Here is an 11,005-nt window from a genome sequence, read left to right on the forward strand (position 1 = left end):
CATCATACACAGTATTCACAAAACTGTTACTTTCTGCAGTGATGTCATCCTGAATTATGTCAATCTAAGTATTCTGCAATACTTGGCATCAATAAATGTTCTTTTAAATCAATACATTCTGTTGATTTTCCAACTATACTCTGTTTAACTGTATCCATTCAAACAAGCAAAATTTGTCTCATACCAGGAGATGGAGTTGGACACAATGTGATATCTGTGGAGCAACATTAGAGATTAAATTAATACATCATGTTTTTCTGCATAGGACAATAAATTCTATTTTAATCAACAATGAATGGATCACAACTATTCTGTCTCATACTTCCTGCTTTCTTACAGTGCAGACGCTTTGCTGCTTGCTCTTGCCTCTGCCTGCATTCTTTTGCTTAAACTCTGTTTTTCCCCCCCTGCTAGAAATCAGCAGCTCTTGGATACTTTTAAATCACTGGGACTGATAAAGTAGGCTCTTGTCATACTTTTATGATCTTAGTGCTACGCGAGTGCAGCCTATCAATAGCACTAGCCTGTACTGCAGTGACTGGAGCTATAGCTAATGCTAATTAGCAACAAGATGCCACCCTTCTCCACGGATGACTTCTACAAACTTCTACAGAAAATTACTGTGCTGTCCAAGATCCACAGGTTAGAAGTGAATGTGGAAGTGAATGGATTATGTGGGAATGATACCACTTGCTAACATGCTAACATGCTAACACACGACTAATTAGCACCAAAAGACTACCAAGAAGCAGGAAGCCTGTGTACTGGGTAATAAATCTGAAAGTGGGAGTCCTCCCTGGAACGCTTTGGTGCAAAGCCTAAGAGTAAATCATTTCCTGGGGAAATGGGAGGACGAGTAACAGGCAGAACCCAGAGCCCTGAGATTTCTGATGCGACTGGCTGGCCTGAATTATCAAAACGCCTCTTCAAACCCTGTTCTTAGTAGGACACAGCGTGGACAGCTGCGAAAGGGAGAGTTAGCAACAAACCTCCCATCAACCGAGTGTGCAACAGCAGAACAGATTTTCACCACTATTGCAGGACCCTGGATCTCCATCTGATGACATGGACAACATCCTATCCTCACACAGAAGGGTAAGGACTGAAAGTAAATCAGAAAGTAAAAGGCTGCAGGGAAAGCTAACGACTGGGCCTCAAACTCTGATTGTGGGTGATTCTGCTGTAAACGACGTAAGAAGCATGTGCAGTAAGAACACCAAAATACTCTGCTTTCTGAAGGATACGGTGTCTGACTTGGCAGAAAGAATCCTGCATATCGTGGCTGAACATCCTACTGTGAAAAAAATCATACTGCACATCGGGACCAATGATGTTGTGAAGCAACAGTCTGAAGTGTTGAAAGAGGACTTTAATAATCTGTTGAACACAGTCAACTCTTTGAATGCTGAGGTGTTTATCAGTGGCCCTATACCGCCAATCCGAATCTTTTTAAGGCAGATGGACTTCGCTTAACAAGTCAGGAGTAAAATTGTTAAGCTCCAACCTGTTTTACTTTCTGCGTCACTCATCTGTTCCCTCTGCCAAGGACAAGAGACAAGAGAGAACTAAACAAGAAGAAGACATAACACACGCCAGAAACCTTGAAGGAGAGCCACCTCAGCCCCCGCCGGAAGAGAGCTATGATCATGGGAGACATCTGAGCCAAGAGGAAGAGCCTGCACCTCCCTCACTGAAAACCAACAGTGAGAATTCACCATCTCTACCCCCCCAATTCCCATCTAGTTCACCCTTATCTCCAGACACCCTTTCTCCCCTCTCCCCCCTTTTGGACTTCACTGATCACATGGAAGACCTGGTTAGAGCTGGGACCAAATTTACTCCACGCACCTTCCCTCGCTCCACTCCCATTTTCTCTACCCTAAACCCCCCTCACGGTCCACCTCCACCAAGTCCTCCAGGTTTGACACGTGTCACAAATACAGCGCACAACCTGCCTTCCTGCTCCGCAATGGCAAAAAAGCCCAGTAAGCTCTGTCTGATATGTGCTGGGTCCAGGCTACAAGGAAAATAGCACAAATGACTCTTCCCAGGACAAGCCGGGGCCCAGAGTGCTGGTAGTCTTCTCCATCCCTGTCTTGATAGGTAACAGAAAGAGCACGGTGAATGTGTTAAGAAACAGGAAGCACTCAACAGATCCTGCAAATTTAGTATTAATTCCTCGTCAGCCGCAGCCTGTCGAAAAAAGTGGGCCAGATAATGTTTTTAACACACTAAAATTAGCTTTGTTAAACATTTGGTCTTTGGCAGGAAAAACATTTTTAATCAATGATTTTATAATCACTCACAATCTTAATTTCAGGTTTTTAACTGAAACTTGGTTGGACCAACAGTGCAGCTGTCCTTATCGAGTCTACCCCTCCCAACTTCAGTTTTATGAGTGACGCTAGAGTGCGTAAGAGGGGAGGTGCTGAGAAATGCAAGGCAGTCCTTCTTCTCTGACATCATCACCAAAAACTAATAATGCACGTGCCCTGTTTGCTACTGTCGACAGGCTAACCAACCCTCCTGTGTCTGTAGCCTCTGAACTTCTATCCACCAGGGCCTGCAATGAATTTCCTTCCTTCTTCACAGACCAAATTCAAACAATTAGACAAGCAATCAGTGCCTCCATGTCAGTAACAGGATATGTCTTGTCCCTGTGTCCACTTAAAAACAATTCATATAGCTTGAGACAATTTGATTCTATTAACCATAAAAACCTGGAGGACAGAATACAACATCTGAAATCCTCCTCATACTGCCTTGATATTCTGCCAACAGGTTTTTTCAAATATGTTTCTAAATACATGGCCTCAGATCTACTACAAATTGTCAACATGTCTCTCCTCTCAGGTTTTTTCCCATAGGCCCTGAAAACTGCAGTCATTAAGCCACTCTTAAAAAAGAGCAGGTCACTAATGAGCAATTACAGGCCCATATCAAATCTCCCATTTTTAAGTAAAATCATTGAAAAAGCTGTTTTTCTACAGCTTAGTGCTTTCTTGGAACTAAATAACTGTTTTGATGTCTTCTAGTCAGGTTTTCGACCACACCACAGCACTGAGATGGCTCTTGTTAAGGTCTTCAATGACATCAATTTAAACACTGACAGTGGCAGAATTTCAGTCTTAGTATTATTGGATCTCAGTGCTGCGTTCAACATGGTGAACCACAACATATTACTAGACAGTCGACTCGACTATTGTAATGGTGTCCTTACAGGGCTCCCTAAGAAATCCATCAGACAGCTGCAGCTGATTCAGAACGCTGCTGCTCGTGTCCTCACTAAGACCAAAAACGTGGATCACATCACTTCAGTTCTGAGGTCTTTACAATGGCTTCCTGTTTGTCAAAGAATTGATTTCAAAATCCTGCTGTTAGTTTATAAAGCACAAAATGGTTTAGGGCCAAAATACATTTCTGATCTTCTGCTTCGTTATGAACCATCCAGACCTCTCAGGTAGTCTGGGGCAGGTCTGCTTTCTGTCCCCAGAGTCAAATCTAAACAAGGAGGAGCAGCATTCAGTTATTATGCTCCGTATATCTTAACTTCCAGATAACTGCAGGTCTGCTGAAACTGTCAGTTCTTTTAAATTAAGACTGAAGACATTTCTTTTTACCATAGCTTTTAATTAAATATTTAAAATTTTTCTTTTTACCACTGCCTTTAACTAGTAGATTGATAACTTAAACTGCACTGTAACTTTTACTGTCCTGTTTTCTTTTTCTTTGTTTTTAGCTTTTTACCATTGCTTTTAATTAAATATTTACATGGTGAGAAATGAGTAGGTAATTGAGTGAAAAGATAATGAGAGTGAGATTGAACAGAGTGAAGGAAGTGTTCTTATATCTCGCGCCCGAGTGATTTGCAGGAACCTCTCACAGCACCACTTTTATTTGAACTACTACTAAACAGAAATGCTTACTTGTGATTGGTTCACAGAGCGCTCCATCAGACGGAAGTCCATTTATGCACCCACAGGTTTGGCTGGTGGCATTGCTGCACGCACCGTAGATGTTGCACTGGTCACATGACCAAGCAAACTGCTCTTCACAGTGACACTGCAGTCCTCCAGTGGAGTTTGGATAGCACCCTTTTAAAGACATTCAAGAAAAGTTCAAGCCATTCTATGCAAATCATACACCATTGGATAAAACAGAATTCAATCAGGAAAACAGATTACACAAGGAAAGATATAAAAAAAGTTCTTACCTGTGGTGAAATTTAAGTCTATCACTTTTAAAGACTGAGTGATGGTGTAGGGGAGCGAGACACTTCTCACAGTGTTCCTGAATTGTTCAATGAAATATGATGGCACACTGGAGACTGGGATACGCAATTCCAGGGCTAGATCAATGTCATATGTAACGTCTGTGGAAGAAAACAGGACAAAGTTCATGACAGGAGTCTGTCATCAGCATATACAAAGATATTCACAACACTTTTCACTATGTGCAGTCAAGTCCTTTTAGATCAAAACACTGTTTTTGAAGTTTCCAACAAGAGTCTTCAATTACTTTAGACTCTGTTAAACTGTCTCCATTCAACAAAAAGCAAAAAATTGTACATACTAGGAGTGGGGGTTGGACACAGTGTGACATCTGTGGAGCAACATTGGAGATTAAATTAATGCATGTTTATCTGCTTAGGGAAACAAAATATCTTCTATTCTAATCCACATGTACATGTTTATGTCAACACATGTAGCACAGCCACGCAGATACAGTAGATATTCATTTGTAAATGTTATTTTTGGCCACAGCACGACTTTTATTTGAACTACTACTAAACAGAAATGCTTACTTGTGATTGGTTCACAGAGCGCTCCATCAGACGGAAGTCCATTTATGCACCCACAGGTTTGGCTGGTGGCATTGCTGCACGCACCGTAGATGTTGCACTGTCACATGACCAAGCAAACTGCTCTTCACAGTGACACTGCAGTCCTCCAGTGGAGTTTGGATAGCACCCTTTTAAAGACATTCAAGAAAAGTTCAAGCCATTCTATGCAAATCATACACCATTGGATAAAACAGAATTCAATCAGGAAAACAGATTACACAAGGAAAGATATAAAAAAAGTTCTTACCTGTGGTGAAATTTAAGTCTATCACTTTTAAAGACTGAGTGATGGTGTAGGGGAGCGAGACACTTCTCACAGTGTTCCTGAATTGTTCAATGAAATATGATGGCACACTGGAGACTGGGATACGCAATTCCAGGGCTAGATCAATGTCATATGTAACGTCTGTGGAAGAAAACAGGACAAAGTTCATGACAGGAGTCTGTCATCAGCATATACAAAGATATTCACAACACTTTTCACTATGTGCAGTCAAGTCCTTTTAGATCAAAACACTGTTTTTGAAGTTTCCAACAAGAGTCTTCAATTACTTTAGACTCTGTTAAACTGTCTCCATTCAACAAAAAGCAAAAAATTGTACATACTAGGAGTGGGGGTTGGACACAGTGTGACATCTGTGGAGCAACATTGGAGATTAAATTAATGCATGTTTATCTGCTTAGGGAAACAAAATATCTTCTATTCTAATCCACATGTACATGTTTATGTCAACACATGTAGCACAGCCACGCAGATACAGTAGATATTCATTTGTAAATGTTATTTTTGGCCACAGCACGACTTTTATTTGAACTACTACTAAACAGAAATGCTTACTTGTGATTGGTTCACAGAGCGCTCCATCAGACGGAAGTCCATTTATGCACCCACAGGTTTGGCTGGTGGCATTGCTGCACGCACCGTAGATGTTGCACTTGTCACATGACCAAGCAAACTGCTCTTCACAGTGACACTGCAGTCCTCCAGTGGAGTTTGGATAGCACCCTTTTAAAGACATTCAAGAAAAGTTCAAGCCATTCTATGCAAATCATACACCATTGGATAAAACAGAATTCAATCAGCAAACAGATTACACAAGGAAAGATTAAAAAAGTTCTTACCTGTGGTGAAATTTAAGTCTATCACTTTTAAAGACTGAGTGATGGTGTAGGGGAGCGAGACACTTCTCACAGTGTTCCTGAATTGTTCAATGAAATATGATGGCACACTGGAGACTGGGATACGCAATTCCAGGGCTAGATCAATGTCATATGTAACGTCTGTGGAAGAAAACAGGACAAAGTTCATGACAGGAGTCTGTCATCAGCATATACAAAGATATTCACAACACTTTTCACTATGTGCAGTCAAGTCCTTTTAGATCAAAACACTGTTTTTGAAGTTTCCAACAAGAGTCTTCAATTACTTTAGACTCTTTAAACTGTCTCCATTCAACAAAAAGCAAAAAATGTACATACTAGGAGTGGGGGTTGGACACAGTGTGACATCTGTGGAGCAACATTGGAGATTAAATTAATGCATGTTTATCTGCTTAGGAAACAAAATATCTTCTATTCTAATCACATGTACATGTTTATGTCAACACATGTAGCACAGCCACGCAGATACAGTAGATATTCATTTGTAAATGTTATTTTTGGCCACAGCACGACTTTTATTTGAACTACTACTAAACAGAAATGCTTACTTGTGATTGGTTCACAGAGCGCTCCATCAGACGGAAGTCCATTTATGCACCCACAGGTTTGGCTGGTGGCATTGCTGCACGCACCGTAGATGTTGCACTTGTCACATGACCAAGCAAACTGCTCTTCACAGTGACACTGCAGTCCTCCAGTGGAGTTTGGATAGCACCCTTTTAAAGACATTCAAGAAAAGTTCAAGCCATTCTATGCAAATCATACACCATTGGATAAAACAGAATTCAATCAGGAAAACAGATTACACAAGGAAAGATATAAAAAAGTTCTTACCTGTGGTGAAATTTAAGTCTATCACTTTTAAAGACTGAGTGATGGTGTAGGGGAGCGAGACACTTCTCACAGTGTTCCTGAATTGTTCAATGAAATATGATGGCACACTGGAGACTGGGATACGCAATTCCAGGGCTAGATCAATGTCATATGTAACGTCTGTGGAAGAAAACAGGACAAAGTTCATGACAGGAGTCTGTCATCAGCATATACAAAGATATTCACAACACTTTTCACTATGTGCAGTCAAGCCCTTTTAGATCAAAACACTGTTTTTGAAGTTTCCAACAAGTGTCTTCAACTACTTTAGACCTTTTAAATTTCTCCATTCAACAAAAAGGCAAAAAATGTACATACTAGGAGTGGGGGTTGGACACGGTGTGACATCTGTGGAGCAACATTGGAGATTAAATTAATGTATGTTTATCTGCTTAGGAAAACAAAATATCTTCTATTCTAATAAACATGTACATGTTTATGTCAACACATGTAGCACAGCCACGCAGATACAGTAGATATTCATTAGTAAATGTTATTTTTGGCCACAGCACGACTTTTATTTGAACTACTACTAAACAGAAATGCTTACTTGTGATTGGTTCACAGAGCGCTCCATCAGACGGAAGTCCATTTATGCACCCACAGGTTTGGCTGGTGGCATTGCTGCACGGACCGTAGATGTTGCACTGGTCACATGACCAAGCAAACTGCTCTCACAGTGACACTGCAGTCCTCCAGTGGAGTTTGGATAGCACCCTTTTAAAGACATTCAAGAAAAGTTCAAGCCATTCTATGCAAATCATACACCATTGGATAAAAAGCATTCAATTAGCAAAACAGATTACACAAGGAAACAATTAACAAAAGTTCTTACCTGTGGTGAAATTTAAACCTATCACTTTTAAAGACTGAGTGATGGTGTAGGGGAGCAAGACACTTCTCACAGTGTTCCTGAATAGTTCAATGAAATATGATGGCACACTGGAGACTGGGATACGCAATTCCAGGACTAGATCAATGTCATATGTAACGTCTGTGGAAGAAAACAGGACAAAGTTCATGACAGGAGTCTGTCATCAGCATATACAACAATATTCACAACACTTTTCACTATGTGCAGTCAAGTCCTTTTAGATCAAAACACTGTTTTTGAAGTTTCCAACAAGTGTCTTCAACTACTTTAGACTCTTTTAAATTGTCTCCATTCAACAAAAAGGCAAAAAATGTACATACTAGGAGTGGGGGTTGGACACGGTGTGACATCTGTGGAGCAACATTGGAGATTAAATTAATGCATGTTTATCTGCTTAGGAAACAAAATATCTTCTATTCTAATCAACATGTACATGTTTATGTCAACACATGTAGCACAGCCACGCAGATACAGTAGATATTCATTAGTAAATGTTATTTTTGGCCACAGCACGACTTTTATTTGAACTACTACTAAACAGAAATGCTTACTTGTGATTGGTTCACAGAGCGCTCCATCAGACGGAAGTCCATTTATGCACCCACAGGTTTGGCTGGTGGCATTGCTGCACGCACCGTAGATGTTGCACTTGTCACATGACCAAGCAAACTGCTCTTCACAGTGACACTGCAGTCCTCCAGTGGAGTTTGGATAGCACCCTTTTAAAGACATTCAAGAAAAGTTCAAGCCATTCTATGCAAATCATACACCATTGGATAAAACAGAATTCAATCAGGAAAACAGATTACACAAGGAAAGATATAAAAAAGTTCTTACCTGTGGTGAAATTTAAGTCTATCACTTTTAAAGACTGAGTGATGGTGTAGGGGAGCGAGACACTTCTCACAGTGTTCCTGAATTGTTCAATGAAATATGATGGCACACTGGAGACTGGGATACGCAATTCCAGGGCTAGATCAATGTCATATGTAACGTCTGTGGAAGAAAACAGGACAAAGTTCATGACAGGAGTCTGTCATCAGCATATACAAACAATATTCACAACACTTTTCACTATGTGCAGTCAAGTCCTTTTAGATCAAAACACTGTTTTTGAAGTTTCCAACAAGTGTCTTCAACTACTTTAGACCTTTTAAATTTCTCCATTCAACAAAAAGGCAAAAAATGTACATACTAGGAGTGGGGGTTGGACACGGTGTGACATCTGTGGAGCAACATTGGAGATTAAATGAATGTATGTTTATCTGCTTAGGAAAACAAAATATCTTCTATTCTAATAAACATGTACATGTTTATGTCAACACATGTAGCACAGAAACGCAGATACAGTAGATATTCATTAGTAAATGTTATTTTTGGCACAGCACGACTTTTATTTGAACTACTACTAAACAGAAATGCTTACTTGTGATTGGTTCACAGAGCGCTCCATCAGACGGAAGTCCATTTATGCACCCACAGGTTTGGCTGGTGGCATTGCTGCACGACCGTAGATGTTGCACTGGTCACATGACCAAGCAAACTGCTCTCACAGTGACACTGCAGTCCTCCAGTGGAGTTTGGATAGCACCCTTTTAAAGACATTCAAGAAAAGTTCCAGCCATTCTATGCAAATCATACACCATTGGATAAAAAAGCATTCAATTAGCAAAACAGATTACACAAGGAAACAATTAACAAAAGTTCTTACCTGTGGTGAAATTTAAACCTATCACTTTTAAAGACTGAGTGATGGTGTAGGGGAGCAAGACACTTCTCACAGTGTTCCTGAATAGTTCAATGAAATATGATGGCACACTGGAGACTGGGATACGCAATTCCAGGACTAGATCAATGTCATATGTAACGTCTGTGGAAGAAAACAGGACAAAGTTCATGACAGGAGTCTGTCATCAGCATATACAACAATATTCACAACACTTTTCACTATGTGCAGTCAAGTCCTTTTAGATCAAAACACTGTTTTTGAAGTTTCCAACAAGTGTCTTCAACTACTTTAGACTCTTTTAAATTGTCTCCATTCAACAAAAAGGCAAAAAAATGTACATACTAGGAGTGGGGGTTGGACACGGTGTGACATCTGTGGAGCAACATTGGAGATTAAATGAATGTATGTTTATCTGCTTAGGAAAACAAAATATCTTCTATTCTAATAAACATGTACATGTTTATGTCAACACATGTAGCACAGAAACGCAGATACAGTAGATATTCATTAGTAAATGTTATTTTTGCAAGCACGACTTTTATTTGAACTACTACTAAACAGAAATGCTTACTTGTGATTGGTTCACAGAGCGCTCCATCAGACGGAAGTCCATTTATGCACCCACAGGTTTGGCTGGTGGCATTGCTGCACGGACCGTAGATGTTGCACTGGTCACATGACCAAGCAAACTGCTCTCACAGTGACACTGCAGTCCTCCAGTGGAGTTTGGATAGCACCCTTTTAAAGACATTCAAGAAAAGTTCAGCCATTCTATGCAAATCATACACCATTGGATAAAAAAGCATTCAATTAGCAAAACAGATTACACAAGGAAACAATTAACAAAAGTTCTTACCTGTGGTGAAATTTAAACCTATCACTTTTAAAGACTGAGTGATGGTGTAGGGGAGCAAGACACTTCTCACAGTGTTCCTGAATAGTTCAATGAAATATGATGGCACACTGGAGACTGGGATACGCAATTCCAGGACTAGATCAATGTCATATGTAACGTCTGTGGAAGAAAACAGGACAAAGTTCATGACAGGAGTCTGTCATCAGCATATACAACAATATTCACAACACTTTTCACTATGTGCAGTCAAGTCCTTTTAGATCAAAACACTGTTTTTGAAGTTTCCAACAAGTGTCTTCAACTACTTTAGACTCTTTTAAATTGTCTCCATTCAACAAAAAGGCAAAAAAATGTACATACTAGGAGTGGGGGTTGGACACGGTGTGACATCTGTGGAGCAACATTGGAGATTAAATGAATGCATGTTTATCTGCTTAGGAAAACAAAATATCTTCTATTCTAATAAACATGTACATGTTTATGTCAACACATGTAGCACAGAAACGCAGATACAGTAGATATTCATTAGTAAATGTTATTTTGGCCACAGCACGACTTTTATTTGAACTACTACTAAACAGAAATGCTTACTTGTGATTGGTTCACAGAGCGCTCCATCAGACGGAAGTCCATTTATGCACCCACAGGTTTGGCTGGTGGCATTGCTGC

General features: G+C 40.1%; 1 protein-coding gene across 1 annotated transcript in view; it reads right to left on the bottom strand.

Moving 5' to 3' along the window:
• Positions 1-9,252, bottom strand: part of LOC119909138 (adhesion G-protein coupled receptor F1-like) — a 60,282-nt gene extending 51,030 nt beyond the window's left edge. Inside the window, exons 1-6 of the mRNA XM_038727218.1 lie at positions 9,178-9,252; positions 8,947-8,976; positions 8,589-8,747; positions 8,303-8,470; positions 8,072-8,101; positions 7,713-7,871 (exon numbers count right to left, since the gene is read on the bottom strand). The gene's annotated coding sequence lies outside the window, so the exon portion shown is untranslated. The remainder of the gene's footprint in view (positions 1-7,712; positions 7,872-8,071; positions 8,102-8,302; positions 8,471-8,588; positions 8,748-8,946; positions 8,977-9,177) is intronic.
• Between the last annotated feature and the right edge of the window lie 1,753 nt (positions 9,253-11,005).

This window comes from Micropterus salmoides, unplaced genomic scaffold (assembly GCF_014851395.1).
Source record: "Micropterus salmoides isolate LMB-PRFRI ecotype aquatic unplaced genomic scaffold, ASM1485139v1 Ms_hic_scaffold_18, whole genome shotgun sequence".
Lineage (NCBI taxonomy): Eukaryota > Metazoa > Chordata > Actinopteri > Centrarchiformes > Centrarchidae > Micropterus > Micropterus salmoides.